This window comes from Macrobrachium rosenbergii, chromosome 30 (assembly GCF_040412425.1).
Source record: "Macrobrachium rosenbergii isolate ZJJX-2024 chromosome 30, ASM4041242v1, whole genome shotgun sequence".
Lineage (NCBI taxonomy): Eukaryota > Metazoa > Arthropoda > Malacostraca > Decapoda > Palaemonidae > Macrobrachium > Macrobrachium rosenbergii.
The window spans coordinates 31693532-31709446 of NC_089770.1; the positions used below are offsets into that span (position 1 = coordinate 31693532).

General features: G+C 45.4%; 1 protein-coding gene across 2 annotated transcripts in view; it reads right to left on the minus strand.

The window, feature by feature from the left end:
* Positions 1 to 15915, minus strand: part of LOC136855151 (zinc finger protein 420-like) — a 109894-nt gene that overhangs the window by 23804 nt on the left and 70175 nt on the right. The window lies entirely within an intron of this gene.

A 15915-nucleotide genomic window follows, 5' to 3' on the forward strand; every position in this document is an offset into this window, starting at 1 on the left:
AACAACTGTGCTGCCTCTCTGAACCTGTTGATGCGCAAGTCTGAGGGGAAGACTCTCACTGCTGCCGTATCTATCAGCATGCCCAGACACTTTCTCCTCTGCCTGGGTATGAGATTGGATTTCTCAAAATTTATCACGACCCCCAGGTTGCCACAAAGTTCAAGAAGTTGATCTGTCCTGGAGCAACTGCGAACAGGAGCTCACCAGAACTAGCCAATCATCAAGATACCTCAGAAGTCGTACCCCGTGCGAATGGGACCTAGACAACACAAAGGTGAACACTCATGTAAACACCAGGGAAGTGGTTGAGAGCCCGAAACAGAGTGCCCTGAACGGGTACACTGTCTTCCCAAGGATAAAGCAGAGGTACTTGCAGGAAGGCTGATGGATGGGTATTTGAAAATACACATCCTCCAGATCCACCGAAAGCATGAAGTCGGACTCTCTCATGGCCACGAGCACTGAGCGTGTTGTTTCCATTTTGAACCGAGTCTGGCAAACACATCAGCTTAGGGGTGAGAGGTCTACAACCAGTCTCCATCCACCATCACTTTCTCTATGGGAAAGAGACGGCTGTACAGGCCCAGAGACAGGTCCATCATGACTTTTATAGCGCCTTTCTTCAGCATTGCTTTCACCTCCCCTGCAGGGCAAGGTCCTTCGGCAAGCCAGGAACGTAAGTGCGGAGATGGACTGGGAAGAGGAACCCAGTATCAGTCCATTCCGTAAAGCCAAGGCTGACTCAGAACAGATGAACCTGGTGATCCAATTCAAGACAGTGTTTCTCCTCTTCAACACCACGTTAGCCCACAGTTAGCAGTCTGGTGGGCTAGGTAAGAGATGGCCCTACCTGCAGTTAGCATCAGTCTCTTGAATGCAGCTTCTTTGTAGTTCACAGAATTCACAAGTGGAAGAGGAAGTGATCCTGGACACCACAAGGGACCAGCAATCTATCCAAGAGACTGTCCTGTCTGGAATGCTGCCATGACAGTCAATCCCAGTGCCACTACCCCCTGTTGCAAGAGGAAGACTCCTTCAGCATGGAGCTGGTCCAGCAACAGACCTGGGCCCAGCGAACCAGGTCCAAGTCACACTTTGCCGAGATGTAACCGAGTACCGGGACCTTTCCCATCTAACCTACACTAACCTAACCTAGAGGCATGGCAAAAAAAAACCAGGGTTGGTGCAATGCTAGCATACATCTCAGGAATTTGGGTCTAGGTCAACCGCTTTAGTCGGCAAAGGCTTTTCCAATGGGATGCAGTATCGCTTCTGACGAATGAGAGGAGGAAGCGTCCTGTACAAGCAGTTACACTGAAGCAAGTTCTCCTGCCCAGACACACGAGAATTCACCTGGTCCAAAACCCCTTCAGCGAGACCAGACCAAGGCAGGCCCACTGAAACTTTGGGTTCCTTCTGGGGTCCCCAAAAGGCTTCGAGGACTGATGCACGATCAACAGGAATAGCCAAAGTCTCTTCCTATAGATCATTGTACTGACGAATCAGTCAAAGGATGTCATGTAGGTCCTTTGTAACGGGGGTGGGGGGGGAGTCCGCACCCTGAGGAAAAGGACCCTTGACCCCTTCCAGGTCATGGTCTTCCCCGGCTGCTCTCTCTGCAAGGGAGAGACACACGTTAGAACCCCCTGGCAACCTCTCCATCACTCCAGCATATGACCGGTCCGGTCTGATGGCCAGACACAACACTCAGAACAAGGACTAGTATGGTTGCATACGTGCTTCTTGCACGGTGTGCAGAGTGTATGCAGGTCAATCTCCAAGGAGGAGAGGAAGTGGTTGCAGGGTTTGGAAGTGCCTGGGCAACGCCTCATGACAAGGCTTCCTCTCCTTAGGCTGAGATGATTCATGGGTTTGCATAATGCGAATCAAGGCAAATCACAACTACAAGCATACAAACACAAGTATACACAAATATACACATGTATCCACAATATCTCAAAAACACAATCAAAAACAAAATGTACTCAAACGGCAGTTGGGCATAGGTGGCACATCTATCTCCGCTGGCAGCTGAAAGCAAAGTGGGTGCATACCGACTGGGTGGGCAGGACTCCCATCCCTACCGTTAGTACTAACTACCAAAACCACCTCATTTAAAAATTAAACAGCTGTTCCCAGCTCGCACTGCAAGTAATTCCCATCTGTAAAGACTGAAGGTTTGTATCTGTGTAGGAACAAGTCATATTTCAACCTGCATAAATCCTACTCTAACCTTAAACCTTCAGGGGCAGGTTTTCACCTGGCCAGGGGAGCAACACCCCAATTTAACACTGCACATCATAATATATGTAGTACAACTATTTTGCAGTAGTATCAACACTTTATTATTAATTAACTTTGAACCATTACAGTATTGCATTAAGGACTTGAAAATACAATTTTCCTGTTTTGATGTCATCTGTCAGCATTTAAGACATTCATTCTGTTTGCAAATTATCACTTTTAAGAGATAGTGGTCATTACCCTTACACTCAATAATTTGGGAGACCACAGTGGGAAAGCCGGGTTTTTGGGAGGGGTAAACACAAAACAAGCGAAATACTGCAAGAACGTTAGGTGATCACATTGTTAGCTCTCATTCAGATGAAGGTAAGAAGTTTATGGAATGCTTTCAAACTAATATCATGCACTTGGGTGAGGACTTGGTGTCCCAGGTGAGTTTAGGGAGGAACTGACTAACAAAACCAACACCAGAAACATTCCAAACACAAATTAAAACACACAAAAAGACATTTTCAAATTCAAAATGTGATAAAACTGATTCAAAGCAAAACTTGATTACCAAAATTTTGACCAAAACAAAGAACACAAAATAAATAAAACAGTGGCAAAACTGAAGACTTCTACTGCATCCTGGTTCTCACCAGCTGCTGACTGGATTATTATTTACAGCCTTTTATTTAAGCTTTTGTTTATGTTTCTGAGATTTAGCTTTTTTTTATTCTTTAATGTTCATCCCCAAAGGGCCACCAGTAATAGACATAGCGCTCATTTTGCACGTGAATGAGTAGAGGTAGTGCTCGAGTTATGATAATTCGCTTTTACAATGGGGTTAGCAATTAATATCAATACCACAATATTTTGAAAATACGTATTTTCAAATTTCGATGGCAACTGGCGCAGGCAACAGTGTACAATCAGGCAGCGTACGGTGTACGATATGTTGGCCCGAGAGGCTGGAATAGGTACATTAATTCAATGAGCCGACCTCATTTGCTCTCATTGTGTCGGAAATTAAAATAGGTCACTGTTCGTTTGCAATTTTTGTGCATTTGTAAATACAGGTAGTGCACAAGTTATGATAATTCGCGTTTATGATGGAGTTAGCAATTAATACCAGTACGACAATATTTAGAAAATATTTTTAAATTCTGAGCGGGCACAGGCAACAGCGCACAATCAGGCAGCAAGAGAGACCAACTTCTTTTCCTCCATCTCTTTATTCCATCTTCTAGTTAAAAAAGTAAGAGAATGATAAAAGTATTGTTAGTAACCTTATACTCTTGCAAAAATGCGTACAGCCATAAACAACCAAACGAGAAACTGTTGTTTTGTTAATAACCGAATCGGATAACAACTGTTTTGCTTGTGTTTCGATCATCATACAGTTAAACAATTATCGTAGTTACGTTTAAAATGATGTTAAGTACTGATATATTTTTACACTATACCCTTATCCGCATTGGAGAAAAGATCGGCAAGGAAATATACTGCTACAGTAAGTTTAGGCTGCAAGTATTAGCTGAAGCTGAAAAAACAATGTTCAAGCTACTAATGAGTAAGAATTATCGTGCATTGGCAACATGGATGAAACTCGACTGCAAATAAAATTGGAAAGTATTTTAATCAAAACTACTGGGCATGAAAGAACACATATTACTGCTGTTTTCATGCCGATAAAAGATAAATACGAAAAGCTCGTAGTATGATGGTGAAATCAAGAGAAAATAACGAACGGAATCTTGAATTTTTTTTACACAAAACAAACATACCCCCAAACGGCCAGCCCCCAACGTCATCTATTAACAAAAAAATAGCTAAATTAATTTCACAACGAGACATATTTAAGTTATATTTCGACTTAAAAACACTTCGTATAATGAAAAATATATATGTACCATATAAACAAAGTATCTAGGGATTCATTTATGCTAACTAGAAGCAAGAAATGTGCTCTGAACTGAGTTAAATGCGGCGAAATAAACACAGCGTTAGCGATTCCCAAACCAAAACATTTGATCGCTATGATCGCAATTTATAATGCAAAAGCAATATGAGCATAACTTTTTAAAAGATCCATGGAAAAGATGCACATTCATTATTTTAATGTTTGTATAATACGGTGTTATTATGTGAAAATAGAATACAGTATAGTGTAGGCTAGGCTACCGTATATGATATACCAAAGTGCAGGCTAGGCCTTGTTTGTTATTCAATTTCTCTTTATACTGACTTATCATGTCAATCTGCATTGAACCTGCAGAATTAGCTGACACTAATAATTACTATACCATATATGTATAAAGTATACTGTGTAGTGTAGGCTAGGGCATATTCGAGTTACGATTTTTTCAACAAATGATGGGTTTTTTGGAACCTAACCCCATCGCAAGTAGGGCAACACCTGTAGTTACCAAACCGAAGGGGCTTGGCTAGTCACAGCTCCCTGGGGGAGGTTAGGCTAGCCTAAGAAGACTACAACAGGTTGGGCAACATAGACTTGGGATACCCTACCACCAAAATTTGATATTTCTAAGTATGAGCTCCACGCCTGTTTTTACCTTGGAAATTGGTTTTTCCTATACAGTAAAGCCCCCGTATTCATGGTCTCATGATTTGTGGATTTCTCTATGGAACATATATACACATTATTCACTGAAAATCCGCCCATTCACAGTATTTTTCATTGAGAAATATTCACTGATTACTGTATTTTCATCTCATTTTCATGACTAAATACATTTTTTGTGATAAAACTATTAAAATACTCAGGTAGTGCTCGAGTTACAATAGTTCACCTTATGATAATTCGATTTTGCAATGGGTAAGCAATTAATAACGATACAGCAAAGTGAACCCCCCATATTCGCAGGGGATGCGTACCACAAACCCCACCTCCCGCAAATAGCTAAAATCCACAAATACTTAAAACCCCTCTAAAAACACTTAGAACTGCCCATTTTGATAGTTTAAACACAAGAAAAACCTGTAAAAATGCTTATACCTGAGTATTTTAATAGTTTTATCACAAAAAGTGCATTTATTCATGAAAATTATATGAAAATACAGTAATTAGTGAATATTTCTCAGTGAAAAATACAGTGAATGGGTGAATTTTCCACGAATAATGGCTAGATATGTTCCACAGAGAAACCCGCGAATGTGTGAGTCCGCAAATCATGAGAACGCGAATACGAGGGCTTACTGTATTTAAAAAAATATTTTTAAATTTTGCACAAGCCCAGGCAGCACGAGAGACCAAATTACAATAGACCACCTTCTTTTCCTCCATCTCTTTATCCCATCTTCTAGTTAAAAAAAGTAACAGAGAATGATATAAGTATTGTTAATAATGATACTGTATACTCTTGCATCAATGCGTACAACCATAAACAACCGACTGAGAAACTGTTTATTTTATTTCAACCATCGTACTGGTAATACACAATTTTACCATATGTTATAGTACAAATGACGTTAAGTAAAATAGGACTGATATACTTTTACATTGTACCCTTATTCGGTATGGATAAAAGATCGGCACGGAAATATACTGCTAAATTTATGCTGCAAGTAGTAGCTGAAGCTGAGAAAACAATGTTCAAGCTGCTAATGACTATAAATTATCGTGCATTGGCAACATGGATGAAACTCGACCGTAATTAAAATTGGAGAGAGTATTTTATTCAAAACTACTGGGCATGAACGAACACATTCCTGCTATTTTTACACCAATAAACAATAAATACGTAAAGCTCGTATTATGATGAAATCAAGTGAAAATAGCGAACAGAATCTTGATTTTTTACACAAAACATTAATTTCAATGTAAACTAATTTCACAATGCAATGTATTTTAGTTATATTTTGACTTAAAAACACTTCATACAGTATAACGAAAAAAAAACCTAGAGATTCATTTACACTAACTAGAAGCAAGAAAAGTACACTGAACTGAGTTAAAATGGCAAAATAAAACACAGCGTAAACGATCTCCAAACCAAAACATCAATCGCTATGATCACAATTTATAATAGAAAAGCAATACAAGAATATATACAATATTATTGGATACAGTGAATTAAGGCGTAACATTTTAAAAGATCCATGGGAAAGATGCATATTCGTTATGTTGATGTTTGTATAATATGATATGTGAATACAGCATAGAGTACAGTATAATGTAGGCTACGCTACTGTATATGTATACAATATACCATAGTCTAGGGTAAGCTAATTCTTGCTTGTTATTCAATTTCTCTTTGTTTTGGATTATCATAAGTCACTCTGCATGGACCTCCAGAATTAGCTGATATTAATAATTACTATACCACGTATGTATAGCGTATACTTTATAGTGTAGGCTAGGCTACCATATACCCTAGTGTAGGCTAGACTATATTCAAGATACATTTTTTCAAATAAACAATGGTTTTTTTTGGAAGATTTTTTCCAACAAACAATGGTTTTTTTGGAACCTAACCCCACTGTAAGTAGGATAACCTGTATAAGCATCTTTACAGTTTTTTTGTGTTTGAACTATCAAAATTGGCAGTTTCTAAGTGTTTTTAGAAGGGTTCTAAGTATTTGCAGGTTCTAGCTACTCGCGGAGGTGCGTGGTACGCATCCCCTGCGAATACAGGGAGTTTACTGTACTTTTAGGGCTGCCAATAAAGAAGACGCATTTGTTTGTTGTCGGCCAAGTGTTATTTGCCCCCTAACTCTACCCAACAGCGAAGTGGGGCTGTGGGAATTCGGGGTTTTGGGTGGGGGAAAACACGTACAAATGTAGCAAACATGTTTACATTTTGGAAGAGCACTCCAGAAGTGTAAATCGCCAGGGAGCCATTCGTTGCAGGGAGTGGCTGAGGGAAGGGGAGGAACGTGGGGGAAGGCAGGGAGATAACTGCTAACATTCCCCCAAAATGCGGGGCAAGGTGAGAAGCGGCAGTGGGGGGAAGCAGGGGGTTTTGCACAGAGGCAAAATGTACTGTCACCGAGGACTCAAGGGGGGTGGGTGCAGGGGGTAGGTAGAATGCATTAGGAAGAATAACAGGCCAGCAAAAAACAAAACGTCATCTTTACCAACAGCTCTAAAAGTATAGGGAAAACCAATTTCCAAGGCACCAATCAGTCCGCAGGAGTTCCGAACTCGTAAAATAATCTGAAAAATAAACACAATTCGAAACACTAACAAACCAAGCCCCAATAAACTACCTTAGGGACACCGAGCCTGTTTCTGAGCGAGCAGAATGCTTCTCACTGAATGACCAGCCTGCACTCACTACTGCAACGGGGGCTAAAATTCGCTCTTTTTTTTTTTTTTTTTTAAAGGCCGTGATCTTGATGCAGTTGAATTAACATCTTCGCCGCTTTTCAAATACCATTCATCAGAAATTATTTCCGTAACAATAACTGTCATAATGTTTTTTTATGTAAAACTCAATAATAAATGCATAACAATTAAAAGTAAGGTTTTCGATTTTTGAATTTCCTGGCAGCTGACATAAGAACGGAACCCCCGAAGTTTTATACGTTAATTTCCTGGCAGCTGACATAAGAGTTTTCGCAGGTAACAGCCAAAGGGTGGCGTGTTACGGGTTCAAAGGAGTGTATGGCAAGGAATCAGCCGGTGAACTGAAACGAAATACTTATGAACCGTTCCAATGCAAATAGGTGGGTGCAATAGTTGGAAAGGCGGTCTAACCTGTGAGGATCGCGTATGAATACACCCCACATCCCCTCCAACAGTGGGAGAAACTTCTCAATTCCTCCTGAAACCCCCTTTGCCGTGTTTAGTACTAGCCCCTGGGGGTTCAAATGTATTTCGCCGTGTTCAGTACTAGCCCTTGGGGGTTCAAATGTATTTCGCCATCTTAAGTACTAGTCCATGGGAATAAAATGTCCCAAAGTGCATTTCGCAAATTTTAAAATTTAGAAGGACCGGAAGAGAGCATTATCCCCCAAGCCCCCCCCATTTTTTCTCAGTAAGGAGTCGGCCTGTGTACCAAAAGCTCCTCTATAAGAATGTGCATGCGTGGCAGCATTCGAAAAAGTTTTCATCTTCGTAATGGCTACCTTCTTCGTCTTGTTCCTCCTGTGTTTGTGTAAGGGTTTTTCGTCTCTGTAATGCCGTATACAGTAAAGTTTGGTCGCCTTCTCACCCTCCGTGGTCTAGCCATCCATAACCCCGCTTTCCCTAGGGGTCCCCTAAATTTTAGATTAGTAACAAGCGGGGGAGCACATCACCCTGTCGCAGAGGCATACCACACCCATAACCCCACTTTCTAGGGTCCCATAAATTGTAGGTTGGTAACAAGCAGGGGAGCAAATCATCCTGTTCGGGAGGTATACCCTAACCATAACCCCGCTTTCCCATCAGGTCCCCTACCTTGTTAGATGGAGGGAGCAAATCACCTGTCCCAGTGGTATACCCCACCCATAACCCCGCTTTCCCATCGGGTCCCCTACCTTGTTGAATGGAGGGAGCAAATCACCCTGTCCTGGAGGTACAGTAAACCCCCCATATTCGCGGGGGATACGTACCGCACTCCCCCACGAAGAGCTAAAATCCACAAATACTTAAAACCCCTTTAAAAACACTTAGAACTGCCCATTTTGATAGTTGACAAAAAACCTTACAAAATGCTTATACCTCAGTATTTTAATAGTTTTAGCATAAAAAGTGCATTTAGTCATGAAAATGATATGAAAATTCAGTAATTAGTGAATATTTCTCAGTGAAAAATATCACGAATGGGCGAATTTTCCACGAATAATGGGCAGATATGTTCCACAGAGAAATCTGCGAATACATGAGTCCGGAATCTTGAGCGTCTCCCACTCCTCCTCTCGACTTTCACTAGGCCTCGCTTGATCTCAATAGGCCTCGCTTGGGCTTCAAACAAACACAGATAAATTAGTGTCATGAAAGGAACAATGGAGAGATGATATATATATTACCCTCATTGCTATCACTTGAAATTTTGTGTCTGAGCACAACAACAACAACGTGATTCTAGTGGTTGTAGTATTAGTAGTAGTAGTAGTCAGTGAGACTTGCCTTTGAAACAGCTCCTCTCTTGCTCATTCTATTTCTCCTTTGCTTTGTGTTTGATCGAGCATATTTCTTACTGATTCCTTCCCGCAAAGTATATCTAAGTATATTTTCTTATAAATTCCTCTCTATTAAGTGTATCTACTGTACATATATATTTTCCTGTAAATTCCTCCCTATCAAGTATATTTTTTTAAAAATCCTTTCGTATTTATATGATGATTATGGGCAATGCTACTTGAATGGTTGCCTTCCTTTATTGTTTATTATACTGATAATAATAACTACATTGTGGAGTCAGCTCCCTTATCAAGAATCTTCCTTTGTAACCTAGAAAGAAACTGGCAATATTATCACATACCTGTTGGAGCATATCACCATCGTAAGTGACTGATATTGACACAGAAACTTGTATGTATTATGTTGTAAAGTCACCACATCGGCGCCAGCGTAGTGTTTCGGCGGCGCCATTAATTAAGTCTCCGCTGAGCATGTTTTCTTTGGTGACTTCCCATTTTCTTCAAGCTCAATTAGTCGCGCCTAAAACGTGCCAGGTCACGCATTTTTAATCATTTTTACTTTATGCGTATTTATACAAATGTCACACATTGTGTATCACATGTTTCTTCATTCACAGGCATCAAGACTGTATCCATATTGTAGTTCTGTATGTTTTGTATTGTAATTTGTACTCGTTCACTGCATATTATTGTTTATTGTTTCGACCTCAGGTCACAGTCAATTCCATTGTCTCTCGCGGGCCGGCGTCAGTCGGCCTTTTATATAAACTGCCTGGATCTGTAATAAAGTAGCAGTAACTTTTACCTGCTCGTTTCTTTGACACCTTACAGTGGTGACCCCAGAGTATCCCGGAGCCATTAGCGGACTGACACAGCGACTTAGTCTTGGCTCCAGGATTTCTCCAAAACGCTCTTAGCGGCCTAAACACGGCGCTGTAACCAGCGTTTGGCGTGCTGACTCTGTCGGCGTACCCCACCAGCGTCACTAGCGGAACCACACGGCGCACGAAAGTGCGTACTGACGCAAGTACCCCACTCCAGTAAGGGGTCAAAGGAGCGAGCATGGACGCGGATATCCCCTCCTTCATGCAGTTAAACGCGGACCCCGCGGACTCGGAGGTTTACCTACCTCCCATCACACCCGCGCCCACCCCCGCATCGAGGCCCTCCCGCAACTCCACACCAGCGCCCCGAACACACGACGGCCGGGCAACACAATCGCGGGCCGCCCTCACCGTAAAGCTGCCGCCCGTTTGCGCAGGGGAACCCATCGATGTGGCTGCGCAGGGTGGAGAGCCACTTCAGAATCGCGGACCTGACGGACGAAATCCTACAGGCCGACACAGTGCTCAACGCCCTTCGGAGGACGTGTACAGAAAACTCATCTCCCGTACCCGAAACACACACCCTCACATACAGCACCACAAAAAGTTCCTCCTCGAAGCTTGCTCCCTGCCCATCGCCGAGCGGGCCGCCCGTGCTATCGACCTTGCCATAAACCCACGCCACGACCTCAATTCAAGAGGCGCTTGGAGCATGGTCGTAGATCTCCTGTCACTACCAGACTTGGGTGGCACAAAGAAGCGGCAGGAGATAAGCTGACTGACGGGAAATCTACCTTCGCCAACTCCTCCCGAGGTCGCAACCAGATCGCTCACCCCTACACCATGCCTATCGAGGACCTCATAGAGGCGGCGCAACATCTCACAGACTCCGTCAAGGCTTCACAGCGGCTAAAACCGGCCACACAGCCGGTCAGCTCCGTCCAGCCTGAAGAGGACGTAGAGCAGCCCATCAACGCCATCGCCAACAGACGTCCACCGAACCACAGCAGATGGAGGTCCCTGGGCTTCTGTCGCTACCACAAGTGGTTCGGAAAGGACGCCTGAAACTGCCTGCCGCCCTGCTCGTTCGCCCGTTCAAAAAGCGGGGTGGCGGCCAGCAGGACAGGCCGCCATGGCAGCCGAAGCACCCAGGGCCTCAAAAACAGTAGGTTTTTACGTCCGCGACACCGTCTCGGCAGGATGATGCTGGTCGACACAGGGGCCTTTAAATCGGTCTTCCCAGCATCCAGAGAGGACCACAACCAGACACCAGACCCGGCCGCTTTCCTGACGGCCGCCAACGAAACCCCATCCTCTCCTACGGCACCAGGCTCCTGTCGATCTCCATCCTTGGCCAGAGTTACTCCTGGGACTTCATCGTCAGCGGACGTGGAACCCCACTCCTGGGGGCCGATTTTCTGGCGCACCGGCCTGCTAGTCGGCGTGGGCGCAAGCGCCTCCTCGATACCGACTCCTGCCGGTCTCTCCCAATTAACGGTGGGACCCAGACCCACCATCAGCGCCGTCGCCCCCACCAGTATACACACCTACTGTCAGAGTTCCCTGAGGTGTTTAAGCCCGAGCCGCCAAGTCCCCAGGGCCCCAGCCAAGCACGGCATATACCACCATATAGCAACTAAAGGGCCACCGACACATGCGAGTTCCGCAGGCTTCCCCCTCAGCGCCTTCAGGAGGCGAAAAAGCATTCAGCGGAGATGGAGCGGATGGGCATCTGCAGGAAAGCCTCCAGTCCATGGGCCTCCCCCTCCACATGGTGCAGAAACCGGACAGCTCCTGGAGACCCTGCGGGCGACTACAGGCGGCTCAACATTGCAACAGAGCCCGACCACTACCCTCTACCCAACATGCAGGACCTCACGGCCTCCTTTCACGGGGCCAAAATATTCACTAAATTGGACCTTCTTAAATCTTATTTCCAGGTACCTGTTGCGCCAGAGGACATACCAAAGACAGCCATCATCACGCCCTTGGGTCCTATGTGTTCGCCTTCTCCACCTTCGGGCTGAGGAACGCCGGGGCCACCTTCCAGCGGCTCATGGACAGCATCCTGGGGACCTAAAGTTCTGCGTCTGCTACGTCGACGACATTCTCATATTTTCCAGGTCTCACAGCAAACACCAGAGACACATCAGGGCAGTCCTCCAGCGCCTCCAAGAGAACGGCCTCGTCGTCCGTTTGACAAGTGTACCTTCGGCGTCCAGAAAGCAGAATTCCTGGGTCACGAGGTGTCTCCGACAGGCGTCCGCCCTCTTACATCGAAAGTAGCAGCCGTGAGCCAAGTTCCCGACACCCACCTCCATCAAGGCCGTCCAGGAGTTCCTTGGGATGGTAAACTTCTACAGGCGGTTCATCCCGGGATTGCGCACACCACGGCCCCTGACGGAAGTCCTAAAAGGCCAACCAAGTCCCTGTCTTGGGGACCCAGCCAGCAGCAGGCCTTTTCCCTGACGAAGGCCGCCCTCGCCAAGGCAACCGCCTTGGCACACCAGGATCCCAAGGCCCCCTCCAGCTGACGACAGACGCCAGTAACGTCGCCTGTGGTGCTGTTCTGGAGCAAATCATCAACGCGCCCCCGCCCCATCGCCTTCTTCAGCAAGAAGTTCAATCCCGCAGAGACCCGCTACAGCACCTTCGACAGGGAACTCTGCACGATGTACCAGCGCTGAGTTCGGCACTTCAAGTTCCTCCTGGAGGGGACGCCCTTCACAATCTTCACAGACCATCAGCCACTGGTTCACGCCTTCACGAAGCAGGGGGACGCATGGTCTTCCAGACAGCAGCGCCACCTCTCAGCCATAGCCGAATTTACCTGTTCCGTCAGGTACCTCCCCGGCAAGAAAAATCCCGTAGCAGACGCCCTCTCCAGAGTCGAGTTGAACGCAGTGCAGCTTGGTGTAGATTACCAGGACCTTGCCAGAGAATAGGCCGCTGACCCAGAAACCCCAGCATACCGCACCGCCATCACATCCCTCAAGTGGCGGGACGTGACCCTCGCCCCGAAGGCCCCAGCCTGCTCTGTGACATCAGCACAGGTCAGCCCGCCCTTTGGTTCCAGCCTCACGCCGCTGCCAGGTATTCGACATAATTCACGGCCTCTCACACCCCTCCGGCAGGACCACGCCAAACTGCTTTCAAAAAGTTCGTCTGGCACGGGTGCAAAAGGACGCCACGGCCTGGGCAAAACAGTGCCTGCAGTGCCAGACCAGTAAGGTGGGTCGTCACACGCAGTCGGGGTAGGCGAGTTCCCACAGCCAGGGCGCCGCTTTCACATCCACATCGACGTCGTCGGGCTCCTTCCCCATCAGGCGGATCCAGATACCTCCTGACGGTGGTAGACCGTTCGACGAGGTGGCCCGGCCACACCCATGCAAGAAGCCACCGCCAGCGGCGTGCGCCGAGGCCCTGCTCTCCAGTTGGGTTAGCCGCCAGCGTCCCCGGACCACATCACAACCGACAGGGGCCCCGCTTTCCTCTCCGAGTTGTGGTCTGGCCTGGCTCAACTACTGGGAACCACACACCACACCACCACAGCGTACAACCCAGCGGCCAACGGCCTGGTCGAACGGTTCCACAGGTCCCTAAAGTCATCCTCATGGCCCGCTGCACCGCCAAGGACTGGAAACATCAGCTGCCGTGGGTCCTCCTCGGGTTGAGAACCGCCCCAGAGCCGACGGCACCACATCTGCAGCTGAACAAACCTATGGGGAACCCCTCGTGGTGCCGGGAGAGCTCGTGACGGATGAACGCCACTCCCCATCACTGCAGAGGCTCCGCGGCGTGGCGGCAAGTTAAGCGCCTGCAGCGCTCGCACATCGACAAAGCAACCACCTTCATGCCGCCACAGCTGTCATCCGCCACCCACGTCTTCGTCCAGAGTCGACGCCGTCCGTCCACCACTAACCAAGTCCTACAGGGGACCCTTCCGCGTGCTGGAACGAAACAACAAGGCGTTCCAGCTGGCACTCCCTGGCAAGGACGACTGGGTTTCAATAGACCGGTTAAAGCCCGCCTTTCTGTCGGAGAGTCCCGGCAGCGACGCAGCACCCCTTCCGCCCAACCGCACTCCAGCACGCCCTCACCCCGCAGCGCGGCCGCCCAGGAAGGGACCGCCCAACCAGCAGCCTCACAGGCGGAGACCCCTCCGTTATCTTCAAGGAGCCGCGGCACCCTTCAGCGTCCCAGCAGATACAGGGATTAGTCAGACGCGTCCCTGTCTTGGGGGAGTATTTGTAAAGTCACCACATCGGCGCCAGCGTAGTGTTTTTTCGCCATTAATTAAGTCTCCGCTGAGCATGTTTTCTTTGGTGACTTCATTTTCTTCAAGCTCAATTAGTCATGCCTAAAACATGCCAGGTCACGCATTTTTAATCATTTTTACTTTATGCGTTTATACAAATGTCACACATTGTGTATCACATGTTTCTTCATTCACAGGCATCAAGACTGTATCCATATTGTAGTTCTGTATGTTTTGTATTGTAATTTGTACTCGTTCACTGCATATTATTGTTTATTGTTTCGACCTCAGGTCACAGTCAATTCCATTGTCTCTCGCGGGCCAGCGTCAGTCGGCCGCTATATAAACTGCCTGGATCTGTAATAAAGTAGCAGTAACTTTTACCTGCTCGTTTCTTTGACACCTTACAATGTGACCACATTTATTATCTACTCGGTAACAATATCCAGTTAATTACTTAATATCTTTAATGCACACTTACATTAGCAGACATTTGAATGCCTCTCATTTGTGTCACACTTTCCTACGGCGTTCGTTGTCCTTCTCAATAAGGAGCCGAGCAAACAGACTGAGTTCTTAGAGTAACGGTCAAAAGTGATCACAAAAACAGCAACTTATTTTACTTATCTTTGTTTGGATGCATTGCATTGATAAAAATATAATAAATCTAATTATCTTACACTATCTTAATAGCAAGTGGAGTTATTGTACTTATAAATGTAACTAATAATGCATTCTTGGCATATCTACTTTCCACCGTACCTGTCAAGCCACAGCACAGTAGTGGTAAATGTGCCTTGTAAAAAATAGCGAATCTCTAATGTATTTTAACTAATAGGACTCAAATCTGTTATCATGCATTTGTGTATATCGAAGTTTCATCAAATTTCACATATTCAAAATATTTTACTTATATCGGTCTATTTTTCGGTTTTATCACAATAGTAATTTGGTACTGCTTCTTACTGAACGTATTGGTCTACAGTAAACACCCGTATTCGTGGTCTCTCTATTCGCGGATTTCTCTGTGGAACTTACCTACCCATTATTCCCGGAAAATTCGCCCATTCGCAGTATTTTTCACTCAAAAATATTCACTAATTATTGTATTTCCATATTTTCAGGACTAAATGCACTTTTTGTAATAAAACTATTAAAATACTCAGGTATATGCATTTTTACAGTTTTTTTTGTGTTTAAATGATCAAAATTGGCAGTTCTCAGTGTTTTTTGAGGGGTTTTAAGTACAGGGTATTTGTGGATTTTAGCTGTTCGCAGGGAGGTGTGGTACCCATCTCTGCAAATACAGGGGATTTACTGTACGTGATTATTTTCATTAAGAAAATATCAATGAAAGATTATTTTTCACTATTCATCATATATATGAGTTATTTTGCCTCTAAATGTAGCTTTCTGGTTCACTCTGACCATGAAATAAGGTCAGTTTTAACATGACACGACCTTGAACGTAAATCTTCAAACTTAACAGTTTTTCCATTTGTAATAATTCACAAC